At 37.4% G+C, this 22,973-nt stretch overlaps 1 protein-coding gene across 3 annotated transcripts in view; it reads left to right on the plus strand.

Annotated features, from left to right (window-relative positions):
• Window positions 1-4,308, plus strand: part of AKAP6 (A-kinase anchoring protein 6) — a 405,099-nt gene extending 400,791 nt beyond the window's left edge. For all 3 annotated transcript variants that reach the window (XM_073348987.2, XM_078853347.1, XM_078853346.1), the window contains one exon: window positions 3,249-4,308. The gene's annotated coding sequence lies outside the window, so the exon portion shown is untranslated. The remainder of the gene's footprint in view (window positions 1-3,248) is intronic.
• The last annotated feature ends 18,665 nt before the right edge of the window (window positions 4,309-22,973 follow it).

Here is a 22,973-nt window from a genome sequence, read left to right on the forward strand (position 1 = left end):
GGCTCAAGTTTGTAAGTTTATACAGCAGATGTAAAGTAAATTTGAATTAATCTTGTGTTAGATTTCATCACTTATTTATTATATTAACCTGAGAAACAGAATTACCATAGTGTGTGGTGACTGGCCTGTTCTTCTTGCCCTCATTCTTTCACTAATAAGGATAGTAATATAACTTTGCACTTCAATAGTGCTTTTCATCTGAGAATCTCAAAGCACTGCACAAACTTGCCATCCACTGTTACAGACATTACAGTTACTTACATGGTAGCAAGCTGTGTTTTCATTAATACTAGGTTATGGCAACATACAGTTAATCAGGCCTGAGGACCAGAATTGAGTATAAAGAATAGAGATATTTATACACCCTCATGCAATGCAGTGAAAGGAAATGCTGAGAATGTACATGATGGTTTGATGGAGTCAAAGCATAATTTTTATTTTGCCTTAAGGTTACAGGCTTTTTTAAATAATAAAAAGCCCTTTTTATTACATGCCACTCTTTATTTAAGAAACTATTTATTGTTTGTTAGATGTTATATAGTATTGTTTCTATTAAAATTACACATAGATTTTATTATGCCTAGCTGCAATGCTGGGTATGTACCTCAAGTAAGTAAAAAGATGAAAATCCATGCTGCCACATAGGAGATCTGTGTTTCACTGAAGTCTGAATTCCCGGGGAATGAATTACAGAAGCAATCTACCCTAATTTGTTAACTTATTCAAATAACAGTTATTATACTTAACTATGCTAAAGATTATCTTTTTGGTGGCAGATTGTTTATTTTTTGATGAGCCTAATTACTGATTTTCTAAAGGTAATTTACATTTATTACTAATACATCTTTTAAAATGTGACAGATAAATGTTGTTCCCATAAGTATATTATGAAAAAAGTTACTATTTAAAAACACATTATTTAATTTGAAAGATAAATGGCAAACACCATTATTTTTTTCCTGTAGCACCTGTGCTGTAAGCTCATTAAAATGTGTAATTCCAAGTGTAGCTGCAATACTAACAGAAAAATAATCTATAAACTCTAAACTCTAAAAATATACTCAGAATGCAAAGCTGACAAAAGGCCTACTTACTAATGTAGCTTGGCTAATTTTATCTTCTTTCAGGGCTATGTTTGCCTTGGTTGTAGAAGAGGATAAAAGCTACAGTGGAGAAAATATATTTTCTACCAAATGTATCTAAATTGCAATCTTGTTCTTTATCAGTTTGCTGTAAAACTGACCATTAAGGGAAAGTAACAGCAATTCTATAACCAGCTTCAAAAATACTTCTATCAGAACTGATTATTCTACTATATAAGCCAATATACAGCAGAGGTGCTCAGAAAGCGATACTGATTTTGTTTCTCAAGGAGGTGACAGCTTGAAAGAACAGCCTTCCTGCATATAAGATCATGCAATCTTTTGCTGTCACTATGACCCATGACTCACCAATGGAATCAGGATTCGTAGTCATATATTCAGGGTGTGCAGGGATCAATCCATTACAGGACCTTATGTGATGTTCCTAGAGTCTTTTCTGGAAAATGCATTAGATTTCTGTGTGCGATCTGTTATGGTCACACGTAAGTCAGAAAAAATATTTCCTTCCTTTTATATAGAACATACAATTTAAATTTCCCATACATTGGGAAAAAAATTATTACTTGGTCTTAAGAAAAATGAACTGGTTTTATCCCACAATCCTGCAGCAGGAGTTAAAATATCCTGCAACTGACTGTAGCCAGGAGGAACCTAGAGGGAAAGGATGATCCTGAGACTAAAGCACAAGATTGCTAGTCAGACAATCTGGCTGCTATTCCAAGCTCTGCCATGGACTTTTTGTATGGCCTTGAGCAGATCACTCAATCTCTTTCTGCCTCAGTTTCTTTAACAATGAAATACCGGGGATAATAGTTGAAGGGGGGGAGTTCTGAGGCTTAAATCATTTACCAAAAACTGTTTTGAGATCCACGGATAGAATGTGATATCTAAATGCAAAGTATTAGTAGTTATGTAATTCTATGAAAAAAACAGTATTCAAGGCCAGTGGAATACAGACACTAACCTATAATAATTTAAATATAAAAAAATTAGACTGCAGGAATTAACTAAGCCTTTTCTGACCGTTTGTCTTTGCAGATTTAATAGGGCACTGGAAACAACAGTGCTTCTTTACCTTTGTTTACAACATAGTCATGATACGTTATTTCAGTATAGCAGAAGATTCCACCGGAGGACTTATTTAAAAACTTAATAATACCTAGATGGTAGAAATAGCTACTTTATATTATCATCTGTGGATGTTTTGATTTTGGAAAACAGGTACTGTCCAACAGGGAGACTTTTCTTACTATAGATCTGATTAAAACCCATGCCAAAGTTTTTAAAGAGCAAATGTGATATCTTCATTATTATGCATGTTGGTTTTGCACTGATTTCTAAACATACTGTTGCACTTTTCACTATTTTCATGTAATGTACTTTTTCTATAAAAATAGAGGGGTCAGTTACAGCAAATAAGATCAAAGGAGAAGGTAACTGGATAGATCCAGATATTTCTACTTAATTTGGAAGGCATATAATGCATGTCTGGAGTGCCTCCTAGGAAATGCCTAAGAGATGTACTTTGCACTAATCTTTTAGCTGTTATTCCGACATAATCCTCATCATAAGCCTCTGCTCTTTGATGAATAGTTTAACCCTAAACTCCAAGCTGGATAAATTCCATAGTATGAAAATGTAACTCATTACTGGTGCCAGAAATGTCCAAATAGTTCTGTGATACCCCTCTTTGCCTTTTATATTAAAATGTCATTGTATAGACATACATAAATTATGTGTCTCAGTTAAATACTGTGTATCCCTTTTTGTTGTTTGGCTGTGGCAGATCCATATTTTGTTATTGATCGGAGCACCTTTGAGTGTGCTGAAGGTAAGTTCACAGGTAAGTATAAGGACAGGATCCAGGGAAAAGGTCAGACTTGATGATTTCCCTTGTTTGTTTTGAAACGACGTCCTTAAAAAAATCAATGAGTTTTCTGCAATCAATACAAAGACATTTTTTACTCTAACTTAAACTTAGGCATTTAAAAATCATTGTTCACACACTGTGTGCCAGTGCATTTGAAGGCTTTGGCATGTAATTGTATAATGGCTCTCTTCAGTTGTTCTGGAAGAGCTTGTGTTTTGCACAAAACTGTATTTTATGTAACATACTTTCACTTCTTTTTTTTCATTTCCTTTTAGAAACTTGGCTGCTGTTCAGGTGCAGGTTCATCCTGTTAACCCTGGGATGACCTCCAATGCCATTGCATCATTCACTGCCTCTCGTTACACTGACTCCCAAGATAAATTTTCTTTCCAAATGTGATTTGTCCATGTTTGTTTTCTGATCAGCCTACATATGCTGGTCCTAATTCAGTAATCATTTTGTAGTGTAGCAAAGCCATTTGCTTTCATGTGGATTCCCCTCCCAAGCTACCTCTAACTACCTACCCTTCCTAAACTGAATGCTTCTGTAGTAAGTGAGCTGTAGCTCACGAAAGCTTATGCTCAAATAAATTTGTTCGTCTCTAAGGTGCCACAAGTCCTCCTTTTCTTTCTGTAGTACTTATCACCCGTTACATTCTTTAAAGTTTTGCAATTCCACAAATTCATCATGATCAGTCTGATTCATCTTTACAGAGCTGTACCGGTCAGTACTCTCTTATTTCATGTATCAAATTTAATATATATGTATAATGCATATAATATATATATATGTATAATGCATATGTTTGTTGAAACTAGTTTGTGTTTAAAATTACAATTTTATTTGATTGCAGCAAAAGAAAAAGTCATTAGTCCTCCTAATTCAATACATCTAAAAGTTAAGCAATTAAAATCAATGCCATTTATTTCATTTTAAAATTTAATCTATGCAACACTTCAAGAAACAACTACATGGTGTTGTATATTAGGAACTGTTGACATTCTACTGAATTAAGTACAACATTTTGGGGTTTTATGCTTCTTGAGGTGGTAAAGGGAAAAAAGTTTTTTAAAAAAGTGTGCCTTGCTGTATTTCTTATACCATTTATTAAAAAGCTGCTTTCAGAGTAAAATTATGTTGGTTTCAAAGGAGGAAATAGCAAGGTTAAGATATGTGAATAATTTCTGTATATATGTATAACCAAGTACAAACATTGATGTATAATAACAGTATAAAATGCTTTCATGTTTGTGATGTCCAGTGATGTTGAACATATAAGCCTTAAAACCATTAGATTGCATGATAATTAGAATTGGCATAATAAACATCGTTTATTGGGGAAAAAAAGCAAAATTGGTTATCTGTTTTACCCACGTTCAAAGAAAAAATACTGCATCAAAATACAGAAAAGGTATTGTTTGCAATATTTCGTAGAGTCTAGAGTTTCCATATCAGTTAAGAGGTTTGGGCTACATGGCTACAAAGTAAAGGTCATGCAGACTAAGGAGTTTCAAAAATCTTTCTCGTCACACATGGAAATGCAAATATTCAGAAAGATTAATCTAGTAAACTGCAACACCAGTTCCCAGAGGACAAGTATACATATTTTAAACCTTTATTTCTTTATTATTAACAGTTTGATGTTGGATGTTAGGACACTTTCTGTCTCTTAAAATTTCATTCATTTACATAGTCCCATTGAATGAGCTTTGTATATATTTAGATAAGCACTTTTTCAGTTAGGCTGTTTGAATGATTTAGATTATGTACATTTTAAATGTTTTTATCTTGTTCTAAAACTATATTGGGTGGCTGAAACAATGCTGAAAGCTCTATCTAGTATCTCTGCAAAAATGACTCTTTTCTAAAAATCTCTCTTGTAAATGGAGGCTACATTTAATAGGCCAGAAACTGGGCCTGCTATTTTCTATTTTATCTGTTTAAATACATATACTTTCTATTATGTACATGGGGGATTATTTTAAACAAATATTTAAAATAATATTGGTTTTCTTAATAAAATCAATCAATCCAATCAATCAGTTAAATAAAATGCTAGTGGCCTAGCCAGAATCTAGAAGACGACCTAAAATATCTCATTGGCATATCCATGTAATAGTGGAGGAACTGGTAAGAAAACTTTCCTGTTTTAAGCTACCAAAGGCATATTTTCACTTATAATGGTGAGAAAAACATGTAGGTCCTGACTCTTATCTCCACTAAGTCCCCTTTAAAAGGCCAAAGCAATGTAAAAGAGCCTTAGTGTAGATGAGAATGAAGCCCTTAAAAATTTGAGAAAAATTCCTTGCAATTGCCTTTTTGAATCTATGACGTGTTCTCCACTTGCATATTCTCACTGTTAAGTCCAGAATTGTGTTTAAGTTAAACCCAAGCCACACTGAAGGTCTGAATCACTCTTTACAGAATATTGGAAAATGCCAAATAATTTCTAGGTGCAATTTCTCATAAAAATCACACAGAGTTTAGCCAGTCTATTTTTTTTAATTAAAATTATGAATTTTTAGTGATTTATCATGGTTAATTTTTACATGGGAAAGGAGTTTTGAAATATATCTTGGTCTGTCTTAGCACTTTGTTTTTAAGCTAACTCACTTTGACTGCAATCATATCTTGATGATGAGAACAGAACTTGTAAGTTAGAGGCTTTTCATGTCTGTCAGCTCAGCCAACAAACTGTAAGGCTATGTGGCTCAATCCTGAGAGGTGGAGAACACCTTGACTTAACTACTGTTTGAAGAACTATATTATTTGATCTCAGGAGACAAAGTACAGTATCATTTTTATAACTGTGATTCAAGGCCATTCATTATCAAATATTCTTCACTAGCATGGTTATAAGCTCTATATTTTCTTATTTTTCTTCTCACAGAGAGCATATTGGATTTTGATGTCAATATAAATTGATTTCTGAAAGAAAACAAATCTCTGGCATCCCTGATACAGCATTCACTCATGTCATATAAAAGCCATATGCTTAGAGCCAAATTATGTCTAGCGGTTGGAAACAGTTATAATGCCTGCTCCGTGAAAGAGTAGCAAAAGTGGCATTAATATAGCTCGTATCCTGTCTAACACCAACCCATACACAGCCCCCTCACATTCTATTTCTATTGGGTAAAAATCACCTATGGTGCAGGAGACTTTCACAAATCCGTTGGCCCACTTAAGGGGGTGCATGGAGTTTTTGCCTATGCACTCTCCATACGCTGAAGAAAGGGTCCGAAGACTGTCTGCACATAAACTATAAGAAAGGCCGCAACAGGGGAAGGCCAAGGGAAGAGCCACAAATGTATATGTCCGCAGAACCAGCTCTGCTATTCCAACTCAGAGGCTGGAATAGCTTCTGCAGGTAGTGAGGAGGCAGCCCAGCAGCTCATGCCCTGCAACTTGGATTTTGTCTCCTTAAGCACCTCACATTCCACCTGCCTAGAGTCTGAATAGTCTGGCTTTATGCAGAGAGAATGAATGGCACCACTAAGAAGATGTGCTCTATCAGAGCAGCTGTATATACATACACGTGGACATAAACTTTGCATCATATCCCTGACCCCACTGGTCACATGATGTTGTGCCTTTCTGTCAGATAAGTCAAAGAAGGCCATGTGGAATAGTGTCTTTTTATAGGATGAAGAATCCAGGTGGCAAACTCCACTCTGTGCTTCTACTGCTAACCATAGTTTTCCTCATGTAGAGGTGCATGTACTCAGAGAGCCAGAATCTGGACCCTCAACTGCTGTTTGAATTTTCAACATTAAATTCACACTGATGTCGTAGACCTTGATGTGATACACATGTTTAATCTAGTCCATATATTGAAAATTATGAAATGCCTGTGTCAGAAAATAAAAAGCCTCACAAACCTGGAGAGTCATGAAAAGTAGTCCCCACAAACTACTAATCTAAACTTTCAAAATACTGTCAAGGTTATAAGCAGCACACATAGTCTATATTGTACTATTACGCACTAAGATAGGGATAGGCTTCCATCCCTGTGCCTGGGAGTTCATAGAATCATAGAATATCAGGGTTGGAAGGGACCTCAGGAGGTCATCTAGTCCAACCGCCTGCTCAAAGTTACCTGCACATATACCATTAAGAACTGAGTGCATACCTATTCCACAGTCCTTAATCGATGGCCCTGATTGACACTTAATTCAAATCTCCACTGAAGTCCTTAGTGTTAGACTGTAAAAGAGGACAGACTTTTTCCTACTAACTCTACTTTACAAATCTCACATAGTAGTATAAATGTTCACAACACTGTTCCCGTTGTTTGTTTCACAGTAAACGAAAATGTGCAGACACTTTCATTTGGATTGTGCCTCAATCTTTTTCCTTCAGAATGATGGACAGGAGTAGATTAATAGATGTCAAGGCTAGACAGAGACAATTTGATCATCTAGTCTGACCTCCTGTATAGCACAGCCCAAGGAATTTCACCCAGTTACTCCTGCAATGAGCCCAATAACTTGTGTTTGACTAAAGCTTATCTTCTAGAAAGGCATCCAGTCTTGATTTAAGGTATCAAGAATTGTACTGGAGACGTCTGAGTGCCAAGGGCTTATTATTCCCCAGGTCTGGACAAGTTTCTACAAAATTATTCCTAATAATAGTATTTCTTTAAAAGGGGTTTTGTACAATTGGTGGCAACTGATCTATTGCCTCCAGAGCAGTGTATCTAACTTCTTGGGCTCACTCTATCAACACCAGTTGCTCACATTTGTCATATAACCATTAATTATTTGTTCAGAATGCATCTATTCATCTCTGATTCAATAAAACATTTTCAAGGAGCAGATCATAAATCTACTATGCACCAAATTGCATCATGCATGGGATTAGTTATTGTTCGTACAATGCTTTGAAAATGTAAATTCTTATAAAATGGAAAGTATTAATTTATTCCCAGACAAAAAAACCCCTGTTTTGATGGAGTTAAGGTTAAGAGTATGTATCGTTAATTTAAGGGTGAAAACATTAGAGGGATGTTGTAATTATCCCAAAAATAAGCATTAGAACATCAGGAAATTCCAAGTTAAGGTCATATTTAAAAGAAATCCAAATATGTTAAGGTATGGAAAAGTACATTTAAAGCACACAAATAACCTTAACTTTGCCCTTTAGTGATGCCATATAATAACTGTAACTTTATAATTAGGGCATTTGAGTGTTTATGGTCTTAGATTAGACTGATTTTTAACAGCATATGCAATTCCCCACCCCCTACCCCCATGGCATCTCCACAGGGTAGAATTAAGGTTGTTTGGTTGCCTTAACGGTACATTTCCTTAGTGTACTGTACATTGCCTTAACTGTACATTTCCATACATTAACGTCTTTGGATTTCTTTTATGTGTAACCTTAACTCTGAATTTCCTGGGTTTCCAATGTTAATTTTGGTTTAATATAAAATATCCATCTAATTTTTAAAAAATCTTTAAAATACTGATACATATTCTCAACCTTGAATAATTTTTAACATGGTGGGGGAGTTGGCTTGGAATTTAGGTTTTTTAAATGATTAAAAATGAACCCTAAAAAAGACCAAACCAAAAGAGAATGCTACCATGCACTATTTATAATGATGATATGTAGCCATCTTATTTAATTAATCATTGTCAGTCCACTGCTTCCTCCATTGAGCGCTACTTTCATATGTAGTATCAGCCTTAAAACATTTTTTAACATTTTACTTTTTTGAGGGCAGATCACAGTAAACTAAAGCAGCCGAAGTGTACTGATGACTTCAGTCCTAAATATGGAGTTGAATTATTGAGCTGTATTATTGAATTATTGAGCTGTGCTGTATTAGTGAGATCAGCCCTATGTGAAGGGATGCGAGCAAAGTCCAGTCCTTGAGTCCCAAAGTCTTTGCCCTTTAAGGGCTCCCTCTATGCTGGTCAATTCCGCTAGCAGTGCCGTGGAGCCAAGGCAACAGTACAATGGGAAGCCTTTCAAGCACTGATGACCAAGCTAGTATGTGGCCATGGAATCTTTCATTAACAGTGACAGTTTGAGTCCAGTGATTTACCAGTGAGAACTGTCCAGTCTCCTTCATACCACTAAGTCATTACACCCAACAAAATGTTCCATGCAAATTAGCTCATAGACTCGAAGGCCTGATCATCTAGTCTGACCTCCAGCACACTGCAGGCCACAGAACCTCACCCACCCACTATCTGTAGAGGAATGGTGCTGATTGGTTGTTACCACTGATGTCACAATTGTCACTTGAGTTATTTGAGCCATTAACCTGACCTTGTCTTTAGGGCCCTAGCAATTAGACACAACAATCATTAGATGAATTATAATCTAATTTCTTCAAATTAACCTATGCACAATATTGCAATTCATGTTAGCTATGGTGAAATTTGAAGAGTCTGACAAGATCATTTAGGAATAAGACAATACTGACACATATGCTACATTTCTTAAAAGAATCTAGTTCTTATATTAATTTTAACTCAAACAAAAGGTTTACTTGTAAATTCTCAGAAATATAATTCCGTACTCAAGGTGTACATGCTATACATGTGGGAAGAATATGCTATATTTTTCATACAAAACCAAGAGACTAAATCTGCATTTTAAGAGCAAAACAAGACTCAACGAACTATAGTGTTGCAATCAGAATTCTCAAAACGTGTCATTATGGGTGGGGTATGGAGGGGCACATGTAAGATTTAACACATTTCACAAGATAGTTTTCTCAAAGAGCATTATGAGGAAGGGACGTAGTTCAACAGGATTTCAAGCTACATCTCAAAAGTGTAAATCATTCCTGATGCTCATTTACAGTGTCAATACCTTCTATTAAAACAAGACTCTGTAGGGTGATATTATTGCATTCCCACATTCTAGCCAATGGTACCCCCTCCTCGTAGGGATTAATGCCACTAGGAATAACATGCTGTCCTCTGAGGTGGAGTGGTGATGTTATTGCCATTGCTTGGGAAGCTGTAAACTTGTAGCTCACATGTCCTGACTCAAAAGCCCTATTGCATGATGCCCCTCTGGAGGACATGTATTGTGTGGTGTCTCCAGAAGGAACAGGAGGCCAAACTTTGACCAAATTCAACTTCAGCATTTCTGACATGCTTGGAATTGAAACTGTACCAGATAGGTTTCTCATCCTATGATTTTTATTATCTTACGCTACCAGGCACAATCCCACCTCCACCCCCTCCCCAAAAAACCAAAACCAACCAAAGGAAAAAAAACCTCACCACATCAAGAAATCACTCTATAAATTCTTATAGTCCCCATCCAATGGTTTAATCAAAGATGCTCTAAGCTTTGTAGAATTATGATGGTCCCATTTACTGACTGTTATTTATATTGACTCAGTGATGCTAGACAGCTCTAATTCTCAATGTGTGATAGATTTTTTTTGTGAGGGAAGCGGGGTTGGGGTTTTTTGTTTATTTATTTACCTCAAAGTGGAGCCTCTTCTTTTTTTAAAGTGGCAAACAGACTAGATATTTATTTTTGATTGCTAAAATTGTGGCAAAAATCAAAGCATGACTCTTGGCTCCACTAGGTCACTGAGTGTCCATGCCAGTTGCAATTGATCAGTGCTGCTTTTGGCACTATTTTGTAAAGAGAAATCCACTCATAGGTTTTTTTCCCCCATGCACATAACTCTCCGTATTCATATGCTAATATAATGATACATAAAAATCTTCCTCTCTGTTTCATGCCATAGGTTGGAAAATAAATATTTACCAGATCTGCCCCTGAAGTTTTTCACTTTCATTTTTAAAATCTTTTGGGGGACCAGATTAATTAAAACAAGATGCCCACAGCACCACTGAGCTAAGCATTTGTGTTCTGCTCTTTTTCTTTCTCGTGTGCTTTATAACCAAAGGTAGGAATTAATACTTACATTTTAAAATAATAACTAAAAGAATCATGTGGCCTCGGTACTATGGTACAGCAACTAGCAGGCACTGAGGGAGAAGGAACAGTAAGGGATCCAGGAGGTAAAGGTGAGAGATGCACGCTGGCTACACATTCAATGGCTACAGCTGTGCCAGGCAGACTAGGAGAGAATTTAGATCTATATGCCAGCCTTGCCCAGCAAAGCAATGCCATGCTGCTGATGACAGAATAAAAACGAAGAGGCAGGCACAGTGGGAGGAGCTTCATAGGTGGCTGATGGGCATTGTCTCTTATAAAAATATTTGGAGCATGGTAGAAACTTCCACTGTGTTGAAACCGATTGAGCTCTCATGCAAAACCTGTTATTGTAACATGTGAAAATAATGCTATTAATGAATACACATTTTTCTGAGTAAGATCTTCAGTTTGCTAAATGTATCAATCTATGGCATTATTGTCATCTAATTCACATTTTATTGCAGTAAGTGCAGGGTGATGAAGGGGAGGTTACTTCTTTCTGGGAAGGGTGTCTGATTTTGTTCAGAAGGGTAAAAGTGTTCTCAATAACCATCTTCAACACACTGGGCAAAAATTTTGGACAAATAGTTTAATCATTAAAAATACAGTTTTGGATGAACTCAAACTATGGCTGAATTTGGGTCAAAAGTGGTGAATAGTTTCAACGAAAAAAAAGGGGAGGGGAATTTTCCCAAAACAATCAAAGCATTTGGTTTCAAAATTTAGGTACGTTCATTTTTTTTAAGAGGGTAAGCACCTGAAAATGAAATTAAACATTTCATTTCAGGTGAAATAAAATGTTTAATTAAATTCAAAACAATTTTGGGGATTTTTTGTTGAAAACAAACAAAAAATAGCAATTATTTGCCCAGCTCTAATCCTCAACTATCGATGAAGTCAAATTTTAATGTATGGATCGGTATGTCTGTGACATTCATTACCCTGTGGTGCTTGGGAATAAGAATGGAAGGGAAGTGTAGGAAGTGCTCCTCAGCTTGCAGAATTGGGTGCTAAATGTTTGAGTGGATTATTGTATTTAGAAAAGCTGTCAGAAGATTAATAGTTTCCCAAAGACCCAATTATATGAGTAATATACTTGGGAGAGAAAAAAAAGTTAAGCTACACCTACAGCATGTACCTAAAACTATTTGAGATCATCTTATCACATGACAGACGTGATAGTATGCAAAATAATGAATGGTTTCGTTAAGACAGAGCTATTGTTCCTTTCCTGTCAGCCACATAATTCTAAGTCATTCACTGAAATTGATTGGTAGTGAATTTAGAATTGACGGAAGGAGATACTGTACTACTTTATGTGACATAATTAATCTGCTGAATTTCATTTCTACAAGAAATTACTGAATCCAATACCTTGGTGGGATTGTAAAGGAATCTAAATATAGCATAGGCAGTTGTGCTAAGATAACAGGTTAGTCCAAACTAATGACCATTGAAAGCAAACTTCATCCTTCATGAAGAAAGCTGCTGCCTTTTGAAGGACCAGAAGGAATTTCCCAGCCTCCCCCTTCCCCATTACTGGTTTGCACCATTTGCCCAAAGCACAGATGGAGAAGTTTTGCCTTCCTCTGAAGCATCAAGAATAGGCCACTGTCAGGGACAAGATATTATAGGGTAATACCTATGGCTTGTTTGGTTTTGTTTTTTTACTAACACTTATGTTCTGAGAAACAAAGATGTGATCTGTCAGAAACAAATGATTCCAATTACTTGACAAGCTATTGTGCTGAAGTATAAGAAATTATCTAAAATATGATTCTGTGGGTAACTGTAACAGGCTTCCCATATGCCATGTGTAACATATATATGGTTACCTAGATGAAGCTAACCGTGATAAATTATATTTCAATAAAGAAAACACTCGTATTCCAGGCAAGTAGGGTAACAATATTTCAGAAGAATAACCCTTCTTTAATCATATACTTTGATGGAGGAGTGCTCATATGCACATCAGCTCAGCTCAATTTGTTCCAGAAGGACTGACATCTTAAACTGCACTAAACAATGAATCACCTTGTCAAATAAAGTGCAAAATGGAAAACCTGTTACCAAACTCATCTGATATAATGACAATTTACAACAACATGTTTGAGGTGATATAATTATTATTGTCAGTTTATTTCTTTTAGACTTTCATTGTACTTTGAAAGTTTTGTGCAATCATACACTCTTCCAAAAAATTGTATAGCAGGGCATTTATTTTCTGGCACTTCAAACCTTTTAGGAACATGCAAACCACAGTTAACATTAAACTGACTACTCTCAATTTTAACCTTCTCTTACAATAACCCATCGCTGGACTTGCTAGCAATGCTTATACATCTTCATACAATGCTTAGAACACATTTTACATTACAAAAACAGGGGCTAGCTTATGGATTTTCACTAATGAGTCACAGCATTTATCTTCCCTTGCCCAGTCCCCATATTATCACCCTTTTAGAAGTTCTCTGTACAATTTTCCTAACAGTGGACCCAGTGGAAATATGAGGTGAGTAACATTTAAGTTGAGCTGTGAAACCCACACATTATTTTATCATATGCCCATCAGATTAGCTGAAGGAGAACAAAGGTTGTGCTTTTGGAAATATCCCTAATCTTGCTACTACAAAAGAATGTTCCTAACCGCCCCCCCCACACACACCCACACCTCTACCATCCCCCATCCATAATTAAAAATTATAAAGAGCTAAGGGTGAAATCCTGGCCTCATTGAACACCCATTAACTCCAGTGAAGCTGGGATTTCACCCCAGTAAGTCTAAAAATAAGCAATTGTATCTGACATTTTTAGAGGTATTGGGCTTGTAATATATAGTACCTGTGACAGACTGTTCAGACCCTGCATTGGAGGCAATCGAGCAGCTGGGGGGAAAGCTTGGGGTTGAGTATGGGCAGGTATGTGTTGTGGTAGAAATGTATGGCTAAAGCCCCAGGATAAGCTGTCTAGCAATCCTGATGAACTACAGCTGACAACCTTTATTGAGGAGGAGAGGAAATCAAAGAGCAGGTGCTAGGGAAGTATCATTTGATAGGGAGTGAGTAATTTGGTGCCTGGAGAAGATTGTATGAGGTGTACTCATTGGCTGAGGAAAAACCTTTTGGGTAAAGCTTACAGGTGTTTTAAGAAAAGCCCTTCTCACAGTAACTTTTGGCTACTAACTAGGTAATTGCATCTAAAAGAGCTGGGGGGAAGGGGGTTATTACATAATACTTTTTGGGCACTATGTATCTGGGTAAAAGGCACTACCTTCCATTTTATTCCTTATGGATAATAACTGTGTGTGAATGAACATCAAACCTGAAGGTGATTTCCCAGTACCTCTTTTTGTGGCCCTAGTGTTACTGTTCCTGATGCACAAATTGCAGCAAGAAGAGGATTGCAGTTTTGGGTCAGCACATATTTACTTAAAACCAAACTCTGCCCTATCCCCTATGAATGGTCATAGGAAAATGCCTCTCTTTAGCCAAACAACATTTAGAAGAAGAGACATTTTCATACTACACATTAAAAGCTTGCTAGATTTGTAAACACATATATTTAAAACACAGACTGTGATGTCTGCATTTAAAAAGAGCCACCAAGTGTTTTAGTGCAATTTCACAGTGAATAAAGTTGTATTACACAAGGAAATTTGCTGCTACAGGAGGAGGGTCTGCCACCAGACTTACGAGAGAAAGCACTTACCACTTCCTCTACTAGTAGTGCTGTATCCTAAAGCAGCCAGGGGACTCCCACTGAGTTTGCACAGCAGGGAAAGAGTTTTCAGTACAGAAGAGACTGGAATGAAGAAAAAGATCACTAAATACTCTCTGCTTCTGCAAACAAATAAAGCTTTGTCCTATTGGGAGGGACAGAAAGGCCAGCAAGATCTCACGTCTTGCCAATGCAGAACAACCTACAGAGAGTGATAATATATAAAGATGGAGCATCCAGAGCAACTGGTAGAGGACACAATTTTTCACTCCAGTTGGTTACTTGAGAGAGAAGCAAGAAGTGGACCACATTACAGGTACTACTGTATACTACTTATTACTGTAATACTAAAAATTCAAACGCACTCATGCAAATAGCCTTTTTGTAAAAAAGGGCCTGGTTCTCCTCTGCCTTACACACTAGTGTAAACCAGGAGCATCTTCACTGAAATCAGTGGAATAACATTAGTGTAAAACCAGTGTGAGAGGAGAATCAGGCTCATAAGAGCTCCAAGATTACAGGTTTTGTTGGAATAAATAATTGCATCTCTGCACAGCAAATGTTAACATGAAGCTTAGAAATTGATGGAAAAGTACTATTTTAACTGTGAAGACTAGATAAAAAATAATCTTCTATCAGCTGCACCTTGTCTTAGTCCAAATTCCTAAACATTATGATATATACCGTATCTTTTAAGGTGATTAAAGATCATTTTGTTACTATAGCAGAACCATTAGTGATATAGTTCAGGGGCTGCCAACATTTCTTGATTAGTTAATAATTGTTCAGCACTTTGAACACGGTAAGGTCTATTCAAGTGCTGAGCATTTAGTTATTATTTCTTAAACACTTTTTAACACTTTAGCTTTGATGCAGAAATTTGCTCTGAGCTTAAATTTTAAATAGCAGGACTTAGCCTAAATCTACTTCACAACAAATCTTTAATTCTTTAGAAGTTATATATATTTTAAACAGGAATTAATTGTCTATAATTCAATGCAAAAAGGGCAAATTATTACTTCATAATATAATGTAATTATTTCAGAGGTGCTGGAATTAAGGGTGCTGGGAGTGCTGCTTGAAATGGTTTCCATTATATACGGGTTTGGTTCTGTGGCTCTCAGCACCCCCACTAAGCAAATTGTTCCAGCACCCATGGATTATTTTTGATGTTTTGAAAAGAAAATTTTAAATGACCATGATGTTAAGGTTTTAAAAACTAGAAATGTTTATTGATGTGTTGTGCCGTTCCATTGTTGCACAAATATATGGAATAGGTTATTTTGGAATTTGTTACAGAATTGTTTTACACAGGTAGAAAACCTGGTATGCACAAGTATTTTAGACAAACATTTTGTTATACACCAATATGTATAGAATGTTTAACACTGGTAGGTGTATCCTCTGGATATAATATTGCTGCACCACTTAAGCAACCATATATTGATTTGTACCTAAAACCACAATCATGTATGTAGGTCAAAAACATACTTCATGCTGAATTGCTAAATATCTAAAATTTCACTAGGGCTTGTAGTACTCTGACTGCAAAACTATGTACATGGCAACTAGGTCATCACATTTAACCTAAAGTACTCTAAGAATTTAACTACAGAGTATCAGCACAATATGCATTTTAAAAGGGCTATTTCAAAGAAATGGTAGCAATTAAATAATAAATCCACCAATTTACATATAATGAATGAGCCCAGTCTTTCAGTCCTTATACAGGCCAAACTCACACTGAGTTTTACCTGATATATGGGCTGTTGAATAATGCCTAATATGTAGCTCAGTATACAAACTTAACAAGAGAAAATGCTGACTGGAAAAGAGTATTAAATGCCCATAGGTCAAAACCCTATCTTAAATGATGGAAGAGTGTCTTAATTAGAATAATAGAACATTTCAAGTCTTCCATGAAACACAATTTAAATTATTTTAAAGTGACAAAAATCTGAAATGTTAATTTGACTGACATTCTGTTGTTAATTTGTATTTTACAAGTATATAAGTTCAGAGTAAAATAAAAGGACTTAACCTTGAAATCCTTGATTTTTAGTGGTGCAAAGTAGACTTTTTAATGTTGTTTAAAAACAACCAGTTCGCTTTTGTATTTAATATACTTATGTGGAAACTCTGAGAAGATGAATGTTTTAGTGATCCTGTAACTTGTGCAGCTTCTATACCTTTTCAAATAGTCCAATCGTTGTCTCTCTCCCGTTGTTGCAGAGAACAGAAGGAACCTCTTCTTTAAAAAAAAAAAGAGCCACAGGAAAGAGATCACATATAAATCCTTGAAGGGGTAAAGATAAACGAATTGGAGAAATCTTGGGGGGAAATGTGCACCAAATAAGGGACCAGTATGTGGGCTGTAAAGCAGTAGTAGACGACTGCCTTTGCTTTCTCTGGAACAGCCCTGAATTATCTTAAAATCAAGTCCAGTAAGGCCAATATCCAAGTTCTGGGGTCACTCAGAGACTGATCTTTGTGGAAAAGTTGTTCCTTGACCTTTTTTGGCACTGTACCTCTACTGCAACATAAGGAGGTCAAAAGTGCACTAGTTGTTAGCACCAAAGATGAAGCTTAAACCAGATACAGAGAGCAATGATTATCAAACGGCTCCATTTGCAAGACAAGAAATATATCCTTTGCAGAGCAAGGGAGATGAAAGAGTCAGTTTTCTAGGGGTCACACTGGTTCTTCTTTTTTGACCTCTCTCAAGATTTGCAAAAGAAACAATAAGATTTCTATAGCAAAGAGGTGCTACAAAGAAAAAGGGCGCTCTTCTCTCCTCTGCCAGACTTCCAGGAAGAGTTAAGTTCCATTCTCTCTCTCTCTCTTTCATAAGAGACTTGTAAAAGCATAATTAAGAGAATAGAATAATTAAAAAGACAGTTTCAAGTACCAGTAATTTTACATTTTAAACCCTTCTTAGAAACTTTACATAGCATTTGTTTTCTCTCAGTTTTTTAATCAGTATTATTTATTTGTATTACCGCAGTTCCTAGTAGCCCCAGTCATGGAACATGGCCCCATTATGCTAGGCACTATGCTTCCCCTCCTCACTGTCTTTCTTATGGAATACAGGCTGATATGGCTTTGTCTTACCTATTTTGTTACTGTCATCAGCCCTATTGAAGATGTCACCACATCTCTGGGAACAGGGGTTTGTTACCTAACCTTTGTTTCATCGGCTGGCTAGCTGGCCCCACGGTACTTGAGTAAAAATATTGTAGGGTCTTGTATGTACCATGACTATTTTAATATATATTCAGAATCCAGAGGACACTGCAACAGTTTATAGCAAATCTGAGAAGGATCTAAGTGTGGTTTTAAACTATTACTTATTTTTAAAAGTGGGCAAAATAGGCTAAAAAAATACTAGCTCTAAAATAATCACTCTTGCTGAATTTGAAACAAATAATGAACTCATAATTGTTCTTTTTGGGACATAACCAAAGTCTTCAGGATATCATACACTGACATGATATGTTATCTGTGACTTAAAGTAATGTGCTTTCTTTTTATAAATAGTGAGTGCATAAAATCCACACTTTCTTCTCAACTCTGATTAAAAAATCAAGATCATGGAATAAAAAAAGGATTACTGTAAGGCACAATGTAAAGTAGATGCTGATTTTGCTACTTCACTGCTGTGACCTAAAAAATAAGCTGTGATCTAATTTTTCAAGATCAAGGGGGCAAAGGAAAAAATTCTACTCGGAGGTGACAGAGATGTGTGTCTTAAAACTGGAAATATCAGATAAAACAGCCCATGTTATCACAGAAAAAATACCTAAAACTACATATTCATAAATCTGCATTAACCCACTCTGAGACAGGGGTAAAGGACTACACGTCGCCTGATAAATCTCCCCTACTCTTGAGGGGGCTCAGACTATAGCCAATCAGCCCAAAGTTATCTAAATAATAAAATAACTGAGTCAAAAGGAAGTCAGGATGAGAAAGGAGAAGAACATGACAATAATGGACGAGGTTATTTAGCTTGAAACTGGATTCTGTGCACTGCCACAAACTTACTATCCTAGAAATGGCTTAGCATAGGATCCTATGGTTATTTTCGTTATGACTTTGATTTATGTTTTCCTGTCAGTCACCAATGTTTGTTTAACATGTGGAACAATTCCGTTTATATATTCCCTCAAGCTACTTGGCTAAACTTGCCATCACTGGGTGCCTGGGGAGACACATTATTGGAATCTAAGCAGATTAATGCTTATTCCCATGGCTAATATACAATTTAGCAGTTGGAATAAGGGTTTTAAACCAAAAATCTAAGCGATGAAAATTCCTGCATGCCTTAGAAATTAAACGGGTTCAGGTACACCTTCTTTCAGGAGGTGCCGTTATTTGTATTATTTATGTGTATTATCATATTGCCTAGGAGCCTTAGTCCTGGAACCAGATCCTATTGTGTTAGGTGCTGTACAAACGCAGAACAAAAAGACAGTCGCTACCCCACAAAGTTTATATTTTAAGTATAAGACAAAAGACACCAGATGGATACAAACAGCCTGATGGGGGAGTACAAGGAAACAATGAAACAATACTGATTAGCATGCTAGGCTGTGGTCTGAGCACACCAGTAGCCTGCAGTCATTAAGATGTTGGAGGCATCACAGCAAATGAGAGTTCTGAGGAGGGATTTGAACAGTAAAATGGCTTTACGGCTGTTCAGCGGCATGGGAGAAAGCAAGAAGATGTTTGAAAATTTAACAACTGGGCAACAGGGGCTGGCCTCATTGGGCTGATTTTGGACCTGTCAATAGAGAAGGTAGGTTGGGTGGGGATAGGCCATGAAGAGCCTTGAAAGTGAACACAAGCAGTTTATGTTTGATATGAACTAGTGGAGGGTGTAACATTTTGGGGATAACACAGACCATTAAGGGGTTCTGTCACTGCCTGTTTTGTAACTTTGTTTGTCTTAATGCTAGGCTGCTATGGTTCAGTGCTCTGACACCAGTAGCCAGCCTACAAGGACAAGGTCCCACCCTGGCTTCCACCAACCCAGTTACTGCTTGCAGGGTGACATCAACAATCCCCTTTGGTCCTGAGCCCCACCAGATTCATCTCCCTGAGTTCTAAACTACCAGACACTCAGATTGTTTCCCTCTGGTTCATTTCACCCAAAGATGTGAAACGTGCCCCCAGTTATCAGTTCACTTTGCCACACACGCCACACGGTTTATGCAATAGAGACCTGCTTGAGGTAAAAATAAACAAATTTTATTCAATACAAGAATCATAGACTCAAAGGTAAAAATATTGGTGCTTCTCTTTTAGAGTTCAGACCCCCTCTTTTCCTTTTGGGGTGTCTGGACCCTGATTGTCACAAGGGATGCAAAGAGAGGGGTAGATCAATGTCAGTACTTGGTTGAAATCAATCTCCTGTCCCAAGAGGTGTTAGGAACTTTTGTCCTTCACCACAGATCATCCAAAAGATTAATATGAATAATCTCCTTGCAAATATTGTCTAATTTCCCCTGCAAATTATTAATTTTTAAAATCAAAGGTAATCTGTTTGTTGCCCCCCTTCTGTTCACTGGCCTAGTATGAGGTTGTTCAAGATAGGGAAAGTCTGCCTGGTGACTTTTTGCACAGCTTTGGGAAACTGGGCCTGAGGCTCCTCTGTGCACTCTGTGTTGTGTGTCAGTGTGTATTAACCTCAGGCCAGACCCACTCAGACAAACCACCAGGAACAAGTTTTATTCTGTGAAGAAACACAGAACAGGATTACAGTCCAGCATCCTCTTCTCCTCTTGCCTGCATCATGCTCCCAGCTTCAGTCAGTGTATAAAACTTAATGATGCTCTATGACAATTATTACCTTTTTCTTGTGCTTGCTATATCATTCATAATCCAGATGTTATTCCAACAGCTAATTGTGTATCTTGCCACATTTCTCTGATTTAGCTTTAATAATTTACATTGGAGAAAGGTAGATAATACTATGGTTAAGTGCACTAGCCTTTCACCAATAGGTTTTCGAATATCAGAGGTCAGAATTTAAATTAGTTTTGTGATTCCAGGATAGTTCCTGGAAAGCATTTATCTACCTCACAAAGCTAGGTATAGCTAGGATGCCTCTGCTCAGAGAAGGCTATTGTTAAAATGGTTGTGGTATACTATAGGTTAGGACTAAAGTATGTTGACAGAGCAGTCTGGACATAATGGCATTGTATTAATGATCTCGTGAATCCTAAGTGTCTCAAAGTATGTGCAAAAAATAACACATGCCTAGAAAAAAATGGATGATACCACAAAAGGAATAAAATGGACCATGAATCCTGTTCATTCTGAAAGATACAGGTACATGCCTTTGATTCAGGACATCACCTCTTGATGGCATAAAAACAAATTCCTTCCTCATTGCCATTTACATGGGATGTTCTATGTTTAAAGAGTAGACTAGAAACCAACAATAGCGTGGACTAAAGCCAAATCTCATCTGAGTCATCTGACACTATGGAAGGTTGGTTACGCGGCCAAAAATTCCCCATTACCAGGGTTGTTGGAACAATTTGTACAGTGGGGGTGCTGAAAGCCATTGAACCAAACTGTGAACTCTGTGTATAATGGAAACCACTTCCAGCCATTGGGTGCGGGAACACGCCTCATTCCAGCACCTATGCCCATTACTGGACTCCCATAGCTAACTTAGAAAAATTATATATTTTTCAAAACTTTTTAATATATCTTAGGTGTCTTAAAGCAACATGCTTTGTCCAAAATCCAAATCCATTTTTGTAATCCTAGATCTTGATCCAAAACACTATACATGTATAATAGTAGGAATAGAAAAAGAACAGTTCAGCAACATACAGATGATAACCAAAAGAAAACGGACATATTTGAAATAGGGTATGATGTGTTTTTACCTTATATTTTCAAATCTCCATCAATTATATTGTAAATTTAATGTCTTGTCAGTATTATTGTGGGCACAACAGTCAATAACAACTGTTGGTTTTCTGTATCTACAGGCTTTCCAATTAAGGTGTTAAATATTGTCAGAGAAATATTTCCACAGTATAGCTACTATGCCTTATCTTAGCAAAAAAGAACTCAGAATAGTGATTGGTTTGACCTATCCTCAGCAGTCATTTTGTCCCTAACACCCCAATAAACACAGGGTAAAACAGAATTTCCTTTCAGAAACTCCAATCTGGCTTCATCAAATATAAATCCAGCAAATCCTGCTGCAAAAGAAGGCAGCCTAATTCTTGGGATGAGTGAGCTTGTTTGTCTGTTTGCTTTTTCTTTTGGCTTGCTTACCGTTTACAGTGTTGGGGACTATATGGGAAAGGGGGCCAGAAACTTACTAGCTCCTAGCTGAGTGTGCATTAGCCAGGCTCTAGCCTCCTATCCTTTGATCCTTAATCTCTTTAGCGATCACTCTTCCTCTGTGTGTTAATGAGTGGACAAAGCTGACCTGGGAGAGAAGGACTTAAAAGCCAGACACTAAGCAACCAAGAGGAGCTAGCAAACAGGGGAGTTTGGGAGGGAGGTTTTTAGGAGGGCGAAAGAATAAAATCACCACACTTCGGAAAGGCCACATCTCCAATGCCACACTGCTCCTGGCTCCTCCATCTGTCCCTGTGTCCAGATGGAGAACCCAACCATGGATGCCTCTCTCCAGGTCCTGGTGTGGATTTGCAGAGACGGCCTGCATTTCCTGCCACAGAAAGCCAAGCTGGGGAGACCATCCAGTGTGAGAGGAACCTACTGGTAGAATCTCTCAGGAAGCACATGGGCGAGCTACAGGAAGCGTTGGCCACACTGAGGAGCATTGGTGCACGCAAGGAATTCATAGAAAATATGCATATGGAGACATCCAAGATTGAGGAAGCAATCCAGCTAGACAGGACTGCAGTAGCACTACAAGGGGAGGAGGAAATGGCTCCTTCATAGGGAGGAAACTGGCTGCTGGTTGGTTCTGGCAGCAGGCAGTGTTCCATCCCTGCTTCCAACCCACTGTCCATAGAGATAAAAGAGGTATGCTGCCATAGACATGAGAGATAAGGAATCTCCCCCAAAGTTAGAGGAGGGGAAGCCATGTGCACCCAAGGCTGAGAGGATCATGGCCACTGTCCCCAAGGGGAAGTGTGTGTGTGTGGTCAGTGATTCCCTTTTAAGGGGGATGGAAATTATCCAAAGCACTGCCCTGGCACAAATTAAGCAATGCACTAAGGATATGTCTATACTGCAATTAGACACCTCAGCTGGCCCGGGCCAGCTGACTCAGGCTCCTGGGGCTCAGGCTGCAGGACTGTTTAATTGCAGTGCAGACATTCGGGTTGGGGCTGCAGCCCGAGCTTTGGGACCCTTCCATCTCACAG

Source organism: Lepidochelys kempii, chromosome 6, assembly GCF_965140285.1.
Source record: "Lepidochelys kempii isolate rLepKem1 chromosome 6, rLepKem1.hap1, whole genome shotgun sequence".
In the NCBI taxonomy this organism is placed as follows: domain Eukaryota; kingdom Metazoa; phylum Chordata; order Testudines; family Cheloniidae; genus Lepidochelys; species Lepidochelys kempii.